The sequence below is a fragment of the Pinus tabuliformis genome, chromosome 5_2 (genome assembly GCF_031772625.1).
Source record: "Pinus tabuliformis cultivar Carrire ecotype Pingquan chromosome 5_2, CPIR1, whole genome shotgun sequence".
Classification (NCBI taxonomy): domain Eukaryota; kingdom Viridiplantae; phylum Streptophyta; class Pinopsida; order Pinales; family Pinaceae; genus Pinus; species Pinus tabuliformis.
The window spans coordinates 378424362-378439503 of record NC_142306.1 but is presented as its reverse complement, the minus strand read 5'-3'; the positions used below and the strand labels follow the sequence as shown (position 1 = coordinate 378439503).

General features: G+C 35.3%; 1 pseudogene; it reads right to left on the bottom strand.

Annotated features, from left to right (window-relative positions):
• The window catches only part of LOC149159039 (laccase-12-like), a 139326-nt pseudogene that overhangs the window by 57094 nt on the left and 67090 nt on the right, over positions 1-15142 (bottom strand).

Sequence of the window (15142 nt, the reverse complement as noted above, 5' to 3'; positions counted from 1 at the left end):
CAATTCATGTAGGCATCTGCAGTAGCCAACCAAGGTCTTCCCAGGATGAGACGACACCCAATGACCTTTGCCTTTGGTTGGAGAACCAGGAAATTAGTAGGGTACTCCAAAGAATTGATGGAGACCATTACATCTTCCACAATCCCTTCAGGGGTAATGGTGGAGTGGTTTGCTAACTGTAGTACTGTTGTGGTCTTTCTCAAGGAGCCTTGAAGGTTGAGCTTAAGCATAGTGTCCTTGGTCATCACGTTAATGGTATCCCCTAGATCAATCAGGGTGTGGGGAATTATGGTGCCATTAATGTGGATATCGACTACAGGTATTCCAAGGTCTAGATATTTCGGACAGATTACCTGCCCCAACATTAGGTCAGGTAGTTGTCCTATGACATTGATAGTTGGAGCATCTCTCCTGCGCCTACCTGGGTGCCTGAAGCACTTCTCCTTGATCATCTTGTTGTTTATAGGCACATCCTTTATGGCTTGGAGAAGTGGTATCTTTACACATAATTGTTTCAATTCTCCCAGAAGTCCAGTTTCTTCTGAGGTAGGTTGTGTTATTCCAAATAATATCTCAGGAAAGGGTGGAATGGCTTTTCGTTCGCTTTCCTCCTTTTCTTCCTCATCCTCCTTAGGGAGAGGCTAGTTATCTAGGAGAACCTTCCCAGATTGTAGGTTAATCTCCTGAATCTCCACAGCATAGGTTAGGCATGATGGTTCCCCACTATATACCTGTTGGGCTTGTCTGTTATTCGGGTTCAGGTTCGGTTCAAAAGGTATTTGGGGTTGCCTAGGTGGAGCAGGAGGCAATGTTTGTGGTTGAGCAGGTGGTGGAGGCAAAAGAGTGGGAGGAGAGTTGTACTAGGTCCTCCACCCCTAATGACGTGCATTCCACTGAGGCTGCGGTTGAGCATAAGAGTGAAATGAATGGGTATCTAGTTGAGCATGGTATTGAGATGAATATGACCAAGGAGGGGGTGTGGACTAGGAAGGATGAGCAGGGGGACCCCAAGAAGGCATGGAAGTGGCTTGATTGGCATTGTAATATGTCTGGGATGTCCCTTACATTCCGTGTTGGTAAGGTTTGGCCCCATGTGGCCTCATCTAGTTCATGAAATAGAGTGGTTCAACGGCTCCTTAGGCCCCCTGGTATGCAACTTTAAGTCCGGGTAAGGAAGGGCACTGATTCATAGAATGGTCTTCTACATAGACTGAACACACTTCTATAGAGCTCAATGGAAATTTGTTCCTAAGATGTCTTCTGGTGCACCTAGGCAAAAAATGGCCAAGGCCCTTTCTTCTTCTTCTTGTTTCCTTTTGATATGCAAGGTATCCATTTGCATGGAAAGAGTCTACATCATCTCGCTCTTGAAATCTTCTAGCAGATTTCCAAATTCACATCTAAGGGATGAACTGGATGAGGATGTACTAGCTAGGGGTTTACTTCCCCTACCTCTCTTTCTGGCTTCCCTAGAATGATTTCTAAACATAATCTTTATGACTTCTTAAGGTAGTTGGTAGATGTCCCCCCCAGCCAGCAAATGGAGGGTATCTAGAAGGTCTTCCGGGACTCCTCTCAGTAGGACCAACTTTAGAGATTTGAGGTCAAGTGTGCACTTGACCCTTTTATAACTGAGCTGAAACCTCTCTTCATAATCTTCTGAGGATTCATCGCTTCCCATGTTCATTCGGAAGATTTCTTCCTTGGTATCATTTGACCTACAGTAGTCCTGATATTTTTTATTAAAGGCTTGCTACATCTAAGCCCAAGTTGTGATGTTGTTGCCAGGTAACCCCATGAACCAGCACAATGCTGCATCCTTGAGGGTAGAAGGAAACAATTTCAACTTCTGCTCATCTTTTGCATAGTCATAGGCTTAACAGATCACAACAAATTCAAACAAAAAGGTATCAGGAGCTTTGGTAGTCAACCCATGGTAGTGAGGTAAGGCTGAAGGACTTATGTTCTTCATTCTAGTCTCACCATTGGTCTCTCAGATGGGAAAGGTACCCTCTACTCTTTCCCCGTTCCCTCTAACATTTCAATTTTCAGCCATGGTATCAGGAGGGATGGTTTCTTCCTCTTCTTCTGCTATAGGATCTTCGTATATCTCTGCTGGTTCATCTATAGGTTCTTTTGGATCACTGTCATAGAAGAAGAGAGAAGGGTGACTTTGTGATGTGGTGGGGGTGTTGGGTAGGAATTTTCCTGAATTATCTCTATTCCTATGAGGCATGAAAGGAAATCTTTTTTTTTTTTTTTTTTTTTTTTTTTTCTGCTTGTACCTGCAAAACTGAAATTGATTGAACAAACAAATTGCAACTAATTGAAATGAACTTGTTGAAATAAAATGGTAGAATTGAAATGAAAGCAAGGAATTGACTAATCTACTTGTGCTAGAATGGAAATTGCAGAATTGAAATGAAAGCGAGGAAATGACTAATCTACTTTGCTGAAATAGAAATTGTAGGATTGAAATGAAAGCAAGGAAATGACTAATATAATTTCGTTGAAATGGAAATTTCAAAATTGAAAGGGCTAATCTACTTTTGCTGAAATGGAAATTGCAGAATTGAAAATGAAAGCAAGGAAATGCAGAAATCGAAAGAACAACTACTCTACTTTCGCTGAAATAAACTACTTAGCGAAATGTTGTAGTAGAAAATAGAAGAAAAGTAGTAATCACAAGATACTCTGATGCTTCCCCGACAACGGTGCTAAAAGGTGGTGAGCACCAGTATTGCAACAATAATGATGCAACTCCTGGGCTTCCTACTTTACTTTTATCAACCTGGTAGTTCGTAACAAACTTGGAAGCGACAGTGTTGTATGCACAAGTACTAGCTCTTACTGCAGGCTGTCACTTGGTCAGCTGGCGCAAGATTACTAGGAGCTTAAGCCAACTTCTATGAATTCTCAGAAGAATCTTTTAACTGTGATGAAAGAAAGCTAACTCTACGGAGGGGATTCTATTTTCAGAAAGAGAAAGAAGACTGGAATGTAAGGCAAACCCTAGCAAACTCTAATTTATCCAACTAACCCTATTTTTGTAGAAAAGGAGATAGAAACTAATGCGACAAGAGCCATTGACTACTGAAAAAGGTAAATTACATTTATTTAAGCTACTTCTAAGAAGAAATGAGAAGAAAACATATTTTTGTGCTTTTCAGTTTTTTTATGTGAAATTATTATGCTTGTAATTTATTTGGTTGTGATTGTGTAGAGGTTTGGTGGTGAAGGAAGATGGACTTGGTTTTTGCAAAGGTGGAGAAAGATGTGGAGAGGTCTTAAGAAGCCCCTAGTACCCTTCTAAAGACTTCCATTGCAATCAGATTTCGAAAAACCACTTACAGGGAATTCTACAGGAGGCTGCAAGGGATCTACAAGAGGATCCACAAGAGGAGGCCGAGAGCTATTTTTAGAAGTTTTGAAGGTGGAGAAATGATGGAAAAGGAGTAACTTAAGGTTAGATGTAGGTGTTGAGGTGTCTGGAGCTTGTTAAGGAAGATCAAGTGGGAACATGATGGTTGGATTTGTTCAAATGGCATGAGCGAAGCTTATGGAGAAAAATGCAGAAATTAGGGAAAATTGGCGAAATGTTGGGAATGACTTGGGAAATCTATGGGAAGTGAGCTAGTGTTGGATGCTTTATGGATGTATGGTGAGTTGAGGTGTCTTGCAAGAGATCTGCACATCTACTTACAAAAACTGATCAAAGAAAAGACTAACTATACCATGAAAACATAAATTTCTTTAGCTTGACCTAATTTCTGACCTACAAAAAGAAACCCTTGAACAGAAAAGGATGTAGAGAGATATATCATAAAATAATAGGAAATGATCTAGGCAACTGAATCTGAAGCAACACATTAACCTTTGAATCAAGTCATCACACTAGAAATTGCATGGAAGAGCAAAACTGTGTTTTTGGTGACAACAATGGTGTCAAGACCTCAAATCATGATCCCAGGAAGGGAGAAAAGAGATCAGGGACCTATTGGTTGCCTTTTTCAATTTTAACCTATCCTTATATTAACCTACTTTAGCAACTGAAACAAAAGCGGCTATGCAAACCATCAAAAGTAACCTATTCTAACAAGGCAAAATAAATCTATCTAACAGAAATTAACATTTGAACTGAAGTAAAAACATATAAGTACAAAGCAAGAGGTGTTGGGAATCTTGGGTTGGCCCCTAACTCAAGAGCTTCAGCCCTCTGAAAGATATCGGTACTGGATCATGAAATATTTCATCTTCATTATCAAAAATAATAGTCACATTACATGAACTGTTCTAAAAAAGAAACCTGAAAATGAGTTGAACAAGTGTTGCACAAAAGTGAAAAAATTATACTAATAACTGGCTAACCTACTGAGGCTCTAATCCCCCATATTTATACAAATGGAGTCCTCCAACAGTCCTTCTAAAATCAAGGAGCTCGGCTTCCCGGAACTAGAGATAAACAACAGTCCTTCTTTACTTGCTCGGCTGCCCCTTGGATGCATCAACGTGGACCTTTGTGCTTCGAGTTGCTAATGGAGGATTCAAAGAAAGGGTTCATAAATTAAGGAGACACACCCCTACAAATCCTCTTCCCTATTTTCCTCGAGTATTCACTACCATTTTCTCATAAATCCCTTGACTTTGTCCAAAATTGACCAAAACATCTGCATAAAGCACACATTAGACTGCATGGCAAAACGATTAACCCAATAAACTCTATTACCATAAATATATACAAAAACATGCAATAAACTAATGAGAATGGTGGATTAAGTCGAATTAAGAGGAAAAATGAGCCCATATAATTACCCATTTCTGGGGCTCATCAATAAGTTGTACTCATTTAGAGTTGTGTGCTACATAATTTGAAAATCTCCTGCAAGAAATTACTAGTGAAGGTGGGATGTTGATAAGACGTAATATAGGTAGGCATGGCATGCCATTTGAAATTTTATCCATGAAGAGTTGAGCCACCAGCGCTGGTGTGAACAGGTACAGTAGGGAACAAAAGTTTATTTATTTGGAGAGTCGATCAACTAACACCCTAATGACTTACTTGTTTCCTCATTTAGGGAAAACTGTAATGAAGTCCATGTAGAAATTCGACCATATAAAAGAAGGTAGCAAAAAAGGATGTAAGGTTCCTAGTGTCTTCATTGTTTCACCTTCGTTGCACTGACATATGTCACATTCAACCACAAATGTAAGAATGTATTGTTTCATCCCTTCCTAAAATAAAACATGGCATGCACGAGCATATGGCTTCGGAAATATCAAGTGTACTACAATGGGTGAGGAGTACAGGTTCGCTAGGATGCATTGTTTGAGAGTGGAGTTAGGGGAGGGAAACAAAAGATCCTTATATCGCAGAATATATTCCTACCATGTGTAACCCACTGGAGGGTTAAGATCCCATTGCAACCTTTGGATTAACTAGGAAAGAGATGGATGGGAAAACTATCTTTTGTATGACTCCTCAATCCATGATTATATGGTAAACGATAGAGATAAGAGGGTGCCATCCTCTTCAAATTTCTCAGAAAAGGCACCTACGACAACATTTTCGCAACCCTTCTTATAGACTATCTCATAATCATACTAGTACATTTTGGTAAGCCATTTATTTTGCTGCATAGAGGATAAGCATTTCCCCAAGAAATCATTTATACTATAGTGGTTATTTCTGATATTTAAACATCGTCCAAGAAAGCATGGTGAACAAGTGTCTATTGCATCTAATATGGCCATTAGTTCCTTCTCATATGTTGATTTACCGAAATTATTGGCACTTAATTATTGGCTTATGAAGGAGATTGATTGACCATCTTGCAATAAGATTTCTCCAATGTTGGTCCCTGAGGCATCACATTTGATTAGAAAAGGATTTGTGAAATCTGGGAGGGGAAAAATTAAGGTGAAGCACACGACTTGTTTGACGTCCAAGAAGTCCTATTGAGATGCTTCTGTCTAGAGGAATGCATTTTTATTTAGAATATTGGTTAGGGCTTTGGGAATGAGTCCATAAATTTTGACAAATGTGTGATAGTATCCCATGAGACCCAAAAATCCCGTAGACTTTTCAATGTCCAAGGTTGTGCCCAATCTTGCATTGCCTTAATTTTGCATTGCCTAAATCATTTTTGGATGCATTCATACTCCTTTGTGACCCACAATGTGTCCCAAGTATTCCATTTCTCCCATTCCAAAATAAGACTTGAAAAAATTGACAAATAGTTTATTATCCTTTAGAAGTTTCAATATCCATTCAACATGCTGCATATGTATTTCCCATGTTTTGTTGTAGATGATTATATCATGAAAAGTGACTAGGAAAATATTTTTGAGATATGGCTTGAGAAGGTAATTCATGAGACTTTGAAAGGTGGATGGGGAATTACAAATACCAAAGGGAATAACCAAAAATTCATAGTAACCTTCATGGTCTTTTTAAGATATCTTTGGAATGTCTAGTACTTTCATTTTGATTTTGTGGTAGCATGAATGAAGATCCAACTTGGTAAATAATTGGGCACCATGGAGCTCATCAAGGATACCATTGCCTATGGGAATTGGAAACTTATCCTTGATGGCAAGTTTGTTCAGGGCCCTAATCTTGGGACACATGCACCACTCCTCATCCTTCATTAAGACCATGACCAGAGCGGATGAATAAGGGTTGATGCTCGGACAAATCACAATTTCTTCTAGTAGTTACTTAATAATCTTTTCAATATCATTTTTTTTTCAAATGGATACATATAGGGCTAGATATTGCGTAGTTGGATACTTAGAATCAAAGGATGATATGATCATTCTCACCTCAATAACGGGCTACTTCATTGGGTTTGTTGAAACAATATTGATGGTGACTCAATACCTTTCCCATATATGGATGAATATTGGTAGGGCTTGATTCAATGTCCTAAATTGCATTGAACTGATAAAATACACCATGGTGTCCCTTTTTCAAAATATTCTCCATTGTATGCAAGTTGATGATAGTGGGAGCACTCTCCTAGAGCCCATGGAGTGTATGAGTATTTCCTTTCTATTTGAAGCTCATATATAGCTCTTAAAAGTCCATGATAATGGGGCCCATTGTTTGAATTCATTAAACTCTAAGCATGATGTCTCAACCTCCCATTCTAATGGAAAACATGTGTGTTTTAAGGTGATAGTCTCCCATCTAGAGATTTATATTCTTAGAATGGCCTTTGCATTTCATGCCCCCCCACCTATAAGGACCTAAAAATTGAATACTACCCATACAAAACAATGCACAACCTCAAAAACCTATTTATGGAAACAATTATGCATGTTGCCACTGTTAATCAATACCACCACTAGTCGATGCTTAATAAAGCCTTTGATTTTAAATCTTGGCCGATAAGAAATATTTTCTAACACATGTTGTGATATAGTAGGTTCATTAGGTGTTTCTATAATATCTGTTGCAATATATTTGGGTTCCATTGCATTGTCCACAGATAATTCATTAGGTCAGGCCTCATTGTCAGAGCTATTTTTAGTAGTGTTAATTTGAATGAAATTTATTTCCTTGCATTTGTGATCTAGGGAATTTCCATCACTATAGTAACATAGTTCCTATCTTCTCCTTGCAGCCATTTTCAAGGGTGACACGTTTTCCACCTTAACGGTTTGGGTGGGGGCATTCGTTGGGGTGGGACAAGCCTTTGATTTGAATGAAGGACAACTAGATTGGGTAAAAATAGAAGCTTTCTCATCTAACTAAGTTTTGTGGCAAGATTCCAACCAAGTAGTTAGTTGATGCATTCTAACATGTGATTGGATGGCTTCCTTGAGGCAACTGATGAAAATTCCAAATAAAAGGTGTCCCCTGGGTCCTTGACCTAGATGGCCAATTGTTGAAATTTCATGATGTAATGTCATAATGTACTATTTTTGTTTATCTTCTTGAGGCAACCCAGACAGTGAGAGTCCCTGCCAAAGTAGGAAAAATGGCTTTAGAGAACACATTCCAAGTTGGATTTCCTCTGTAGCTTTTCAAATGCAATTGGAACCACTGCTAACATTATTGTTCCAAATAAGGAGCTCCAACATGGAGTTTGGTTTCATCATCCCAAATATTGTTTAGTTGAAAATAATTTTTCATTTTTTCCACCCATCACTACAACAAAATAGGGAATTTGCACCATATTTAGCCCCAAATTTTAGTGTATTTTATTTCTCAATTGGGATGACCAGCCTGGCGGTAAATTTGGCTCTATTGTACAATTTTTAAAGCATCCCTTTTTGTGCCAAATTTTTTTTATGCCAAAAGTTTCATCGTTTTTTGCATCATATTTTGGACCAGTATTTGCATTTGGTTTTACAACATGTATTTCTTCTAGTTTTGTGCCATCTTTGCAACTATTTTTGCATCATTTTTTTCTTCCCACTTTGTGCCATTCTTTGCTTTTAATTTTGTACTTATTTTTACATTTATTTTTGTGCGAGTGTTTCTGCATTTTTTTGTACCATTTTTTGCATCCAATTTGAACCATATGTTGAATTTGATTTAGAGCCAGATTTTTCATCCTTTTTTTCACCATTTTTTGCATCCACTTTTGGGTTTTATTTGTGTCCCTTTTTTCCATCCTATTTTGCACCATATTTTGCATCTAATTTTGCATCATTTTTTGCATCCAATTTAGCATCATTTTTAACACCATTTCTTACATCCAATTTTGCATCCTTCTGAGCATCTAAATCTGCATCCTATGTTGAACCATGTGTTGTGTCCACCTTTGCATCCCATTTTTTGTCTAATGTTCTGTTTAATTTTGAGCCATTTTTTTCATCTTCTTTTGCATTTTTTTTTGCATGAAGTTTTGAATCATTTGTTGTACCTAATTTTTCATCCAATGTTGCATGCAAATTTGAGCCATTTTTATGCCCATTTTTGCACCATTGTTTCTACTTTTATGTCGAATTTTGCACCATTTTTTTATGTCCAATTCCTTTTTGGTGTCTAATTTTTCATCCAAATTTTCATCCTTTTTTTCTCCCACATTTTGTGTCCACATTTTCATCTCACTTTTAATTTGAATTTTCATCTAGTTATGCATCATTTTTTGCATCCCTGGTTTCACCCTTTTCTAGTCCCATTTTGCATTTTGGTTTGTGTCTTTTCATACATATTTTTTTCACCCAATTTTTCATCCTAATTTTACACCATTCTTTGCATCATCATTTTGGTGTCCATTTTTACATCCTTGTTTGTGCCCAATTTGGTATCATTTTGTATGCTATATTTTGTTCCCTTCTTTGCATCTAGTGTTGCACCATATTTTAATTCTACTTTAAAACCCTTTTTGTGTCATTGTTTGCATCTTGTTTTGATGCCTAGTTTAACATCCAATTCTACTACCAATTTTGCATCCATGGTTACATTGGATTCTTGTTTAGAGTTCTAATTTTATTTCCATTTATGACTCTCTTTATGGGTTCATTTCACTAATTTCAATTACATAGTGAAATATATTACAGTTTCTAAATATCATTTTTCTATAGGATTTAATGCATGGTTAGATGAACATAAAACCCTCTTAGTTTATCACAAAAACCTAGGACAGACCGAGTACGAGAAAGGTTCTTCTAAAGTTTAGGATTCTTAGTAGATCAAGATGTAGTGTAGAGATTAAGAAGAAGAGAAGGAATTTCTATGAATCATCACATGTAGGTATTGTTGGAGTTTTTAGTGTAGCTGGGAAGTGCTCCTAGCTAGCTCCAAAGCTTGGTCCTACACTTAAGAGAGAGAACAAAGAAATCTTGACAACATAATATCTTGAGAACAAAAACTATCAGAAATATATAAATATTATTGAATAAATAAATATAAACCAAATCCCATACATTCATTAGTTAAATAAAAGAAGTAAAGAATGAATAACAACACATGGAAGGAAGAACAACAGATCTATATTAATAAAGGAGTTGGAGGAATGTTACAACCATCAGATGTAGTTGCAACAAAACCTCCCCCAACTCCTAGCTCCAAAACTCTCCCTCTCAAGATAGATCTCAACAACGTGACAATACAATAAGTCCCATCCTTTTCTCAATGGCAAAGCCTCCAATATATATGAAAGTGAAGGCTATGAAGATTTCCTGAATTCCTCATTAGTTCAATTTGGGAAAACGATTTTGGATGAATAATATTTCCTCATATAAAAATGGATTTTCCACATTTTAGATGCTTTTGTGCTTACGAAAAATCTTCCCCATGCTTTATGGCTCTTTCCTACTTTTGTATGCTTTTCTTTTTTAGGAAAAATCTAAAGATGAGGATAAAGAGATCATATTCCACCATACCAATTTCCGAAAGCGAACAAGAGTGTCAAATTATAGTTAACTCGAGCCTCCTCGCTGAGTGAGAATCTTGGTAAAAAAAGTTAGATGAAGGGGACAACTTGCTATAGACTAGGATAAATTTGTCCTCATGGTACATAACTTGTATTATAGTCTTATATAGTCTAGGAGAAAGAGGTATTTCAACCAACAACGTAGTATTCTACTCCAAGTTCATGAGGAGGTATTTTCATGTATAAAACATTTAAGAAGATATCACAATTCAAATTGATAACTTAATATGTGCAACCAAATTTAAGGTTAATTGACAACATTCATAAAAAAGATAGTAGTATCCTCATATATAACAATTATCCATAAAAAAATCATTGACAATTTTCAATATACATATATGACCACTAAATCAACCCTTATCGCATATATCATTATTCCAAGGTAAACTCACAAAATTACATCCAAAAATAGTAATGTCATCATACATAATGATTCTCCATCAAAAGGCATTGATAGTTTGGAACACATATATAAAGTAACAAGATAACACTAATAATATCCCCATAATCTTTAATCAAGTCAACTAAGATTCAAATGTGTGATTATCATATCAAAATGTTTTGTGAACACCATTATTCTAAGGTAAATTCACAAAATCTATAAAAGTATAAGAATCTCATCATACACAATAATTCTTCATAAAAAAAAATGTACACAATTTTCAGCACATTCATAAGGTAACAAGATAGTATCGATAGTATCGTCATCATTATTCGAATCAACTAAAATTCAAATGTATGATTACCATATTAAGACATCCCAACTAAATATAAAAAATAATGCATGGCTAGCTAGCACCACGAAAATCATAGTCAAGATCATCCTCGTGATCATTTACATGATCATTATCTTGACCATCTTGATAATCTCATCCACATAATCATCACCAATGCCATCACCATCCTCATCATCAGCATCTATAATATATGATGTAATATAAACGTAGTATGTATCATCATCATCACAGTCATTACCTTTTGCGTTGTAGGAAAAAAACAATATTACATGTTAGTACTAATTCTATAGCACAATGCATATTTTTGCTAGAATACAACTATGGTTTAAGATATATCGGAGATCCAACTAAGATTATAATTGTAATTCACATTAGGTAGTAGAACCATTTTTTATCCATATGAAGTAGGTACCTATTTGTTCTTCATATTATATTGTGAACTTTTCTTATGATGTTCGTACACAATTGGTAAATTAAGAGTTACTTGAAGGTTTAGTTCAAATTACAATTGTAATTCTGATTAGAAATAGAATAAATTTTAGCCAAAAAATAATTTCACATGAAAAAGTAAATTGTTTTTAATGAAAAATAAGTCGCATACAATATGAATGTCACATGAAATATTGAGTTGTTTTTAATGCATGTACTTTTTTCTATGATAAAATGGATCCTGATGTTCATTCAAGAACAAATTCTCACAGATAATTACTTCATTTTGTGCATTATCACACTAAATCCATTATACCTAGTCATGACAATGATTCCATTCAAATTGCTTTGAACTCCCTAAATATAATGTAAAATATAAAACTCCACAACCATGACCATGACTGCAACCCCCTCCCTTGCCTCATCCACCATCAGAGACAATGAAGTTGGAGTTATTACCATGATAGAAACCCCTCCCTTGCCTCGTGTCAACCATCAGAGACATTGAACTTGAAATTAAGAGTGCTCATGTTTTCTTTGCTCTAATTAATCTCCAAGGAATCAAACCTTGATCAATATATCAAGGATTCCATCAAGGAATAGATATATCATAGGCAAAGCTCAATAGTATTTTCTAAAAGAGTGTGAAATAACACTTATCTATGTTTTATGAAATAATTTGAGTGAGTGGAATGAATGGTGAGAAACACTTACGAGAGAAAGGAAGATTTTTGGTTTGTCCTTATTTCTATTATTATTTTTGCTTCTTATAATGGATGGAAGTGTTAAAAAAAATCTAAAAAATATTTTTAATTAAAAAAAAAATATTTTCTTATGTTTCATCTTTTTTTTAGTATATATTTAGTTTTAGTATTTTTTTACTTTCTAAAAAAAATATATATTTAGCTTTTGGTATTTCTTTTTATAACAAAAATTATATTTTGTTTTTATAAAAATGGATTTTAAACATTCCATTCATGCTAAATTTATGATTTTATGATACAAGTTCAAATTATATATATATATATATATATATATATATATATATATATATATATATATATATATATATATATATATATATATATATATATATATATATATATATATATATATATATATATATATATATATATATATATATATATATATATAAGTAACTTAATGCCATGTGTTGTGTTGTTGAAATGGGTATTATACATCTCTTCCTTGCTAAGTTTGAGATTTTCAACTTGCACCTAATAAAACAATAAAGTTAAAATAGGTTTACCTTTGTCCTTTGTAGATCTTTGTCCCTATTAATCTTGGTCTTAAGAGATTAATTGTCTTATGGTGGCCTTGAGTGGTCACTTCAATTAGTTGCATGTTTTTTAGTTTTCTATTAGTTACATTTCGTAGTCTTGATAACATGTTATTTAATTTATGAAAATGTGTTATTGTCCATATTATTGTTAAATATTAATATTAAATATGTTGGTTTTGAGGATGGTTTAGCAAAAAGTTCCCAAAAGGTTTATAGATTATATTTTATAATGTAGTGATTCATTTGTCGTGTCAGTGCCTATCGGTTCTGCCAGTCGTCAGTGATCAAATATGCTTTTACAAGGTTTTTTTTAGGGTCTCAAAGTCAAATTTTTACCATTTCATTAGGCTTTCAAAACAAAATTTGGTCACTACCTAGTGTGTCTAGGTCTATTGTTGCTCCTTTTAAAATTTGCATGTTCCGGTAATTTTCATCGCTTAGTTGGATGTGCCACCACTGAAAGGTCATCATCATCATCATCTCAGTCATATCATCATGGTTATCATTCAACTCAGTGTCAACATTAGGTCATTAGGGTCAAAGTAATCAAAATTCGTCATCTCATTCATAAATCCAGCAAATAAAGGAGTAGTAATAGGTATTTTTCTCAAAAAAATTTGTTTCAAAGTGTAATTATTTCAAATATGATTTAATAAGTTCTAAAGCTGCAAAGTTGCATTGAATATGCCAAAGCTACATAGTTTTGGAAGCAAAAGTGAAAAAAATATGGTGGGCCACCTCACGACTATGAATAAATTGACTTCCACAAGCTACAAAGGACCAAAACACAAGTTCATTTGTGCATTCCAACCCTCAAAAGATTGAATTATTTCATATAGAGTATTGTTCTTTCTCTCGTGCTCCATTTTTGGCATCCTTTCTGTGCTTTTGAAAATGGAGTAAAATCATTCATTGTAGAGGTTTTCTCCATAAATTTATAGGTCCAACACATCATAACAAAGTAAGTGAATTTCATTCACTCCTCCTTCATCCTTCCTTTCATCATTTTTCTTAGCAAGAGCCAGTGAATCACCCTCTCCTAGGGTTTTGTTGCACTTTTGGTATCCTAGTCATTTTACTTCATTGTTGTGGTAAAACCCTACTTTTTATGCTCAAACACCCTCACCTATACTCCATATACCTCCCCTAACCTTTTCCCATTCTCATTCCCCTCATTTCCCTCACTTTCCCACAAACCCTAGCCTATTGCTATACTTTTGACACTTTCCTAGGCTAGGGTTGTGTTTTGCACTTTACTACCCCTTCCCCTCACTCATTCCTAGGAATTCAATTTCCCTACACTCCCTAACACCTATACCTACCCCCCAAAATTTCCCCAATAATTTAGAAAGCCTCTAACCCCTTCATTTCCCTCCATCTACAAGATTGTCTCAAATCCCCTATTTTCCCAAAACTAAACCCTAATTCTTCCTCCTAGTGAGCTAGGGTTTCACCTTGGAAGCAGAGGCCATACTCACTGAAAAGAAGAAGTAAAATAATTGAGCACATGTCTGAAGAGTTGATCCATCTAACATTAAAGATATTGGTGCCTCACAAACTCATCAAGAGGTCATTTGTGACACACATGGACGATTTTGCTTCAAAGTGTGTTTCTGACCAAATGGAAATGGACTTGACAAAACTGGAAGAGTTTTTTGTCACTAGAACAAGAAGGGACAAAAACGTCATTCACGTTTTACAAAGGTATCATATATTGGGAGATATGAAAATTTCTTGGAGACATATGTCAAAAAATAAAAAAAATTCAAGCTAATTTCTTGTTTTAGTCATGATTTTGTGGCACAGATTCCGAGCAAATGAAAATGAATTTCTAGAAAATATGAGATGTTTTCTTCAAAACATCCTTATCTACCAAAGCCTATCTCAGGTTTCCAGAAATCTTTATGTTTAGAGAGATATCTCTCCATCTTTTAGCCCTCTTTTTGCAAAAAACCTAGAAATTTTGACACAGTTATTTGCACAGTGCCTAGGTGCTACACTTTTTCCTTAGCCATCCAAATGCCAAAAAATTTATATGCATGGATAGATAATCAATCCTACATGTCAGATATCAAATCTTTCAAGCTTTTAAGTAGACATATTGGGAGAAATTGCTCAAAAAAAGGTCAAACAATCACTTTCTGCCACTGTTTTGAAGGAGGTGCCACACAAATAGGAGTAGTCTTGGGAAAATCATTTTTTCTCCTAGATGGAGTATCCAAATCACCTGCTTGAATAGTCAAATGATAACTATACATTCACATATTTCTAATGAGCTATTAATT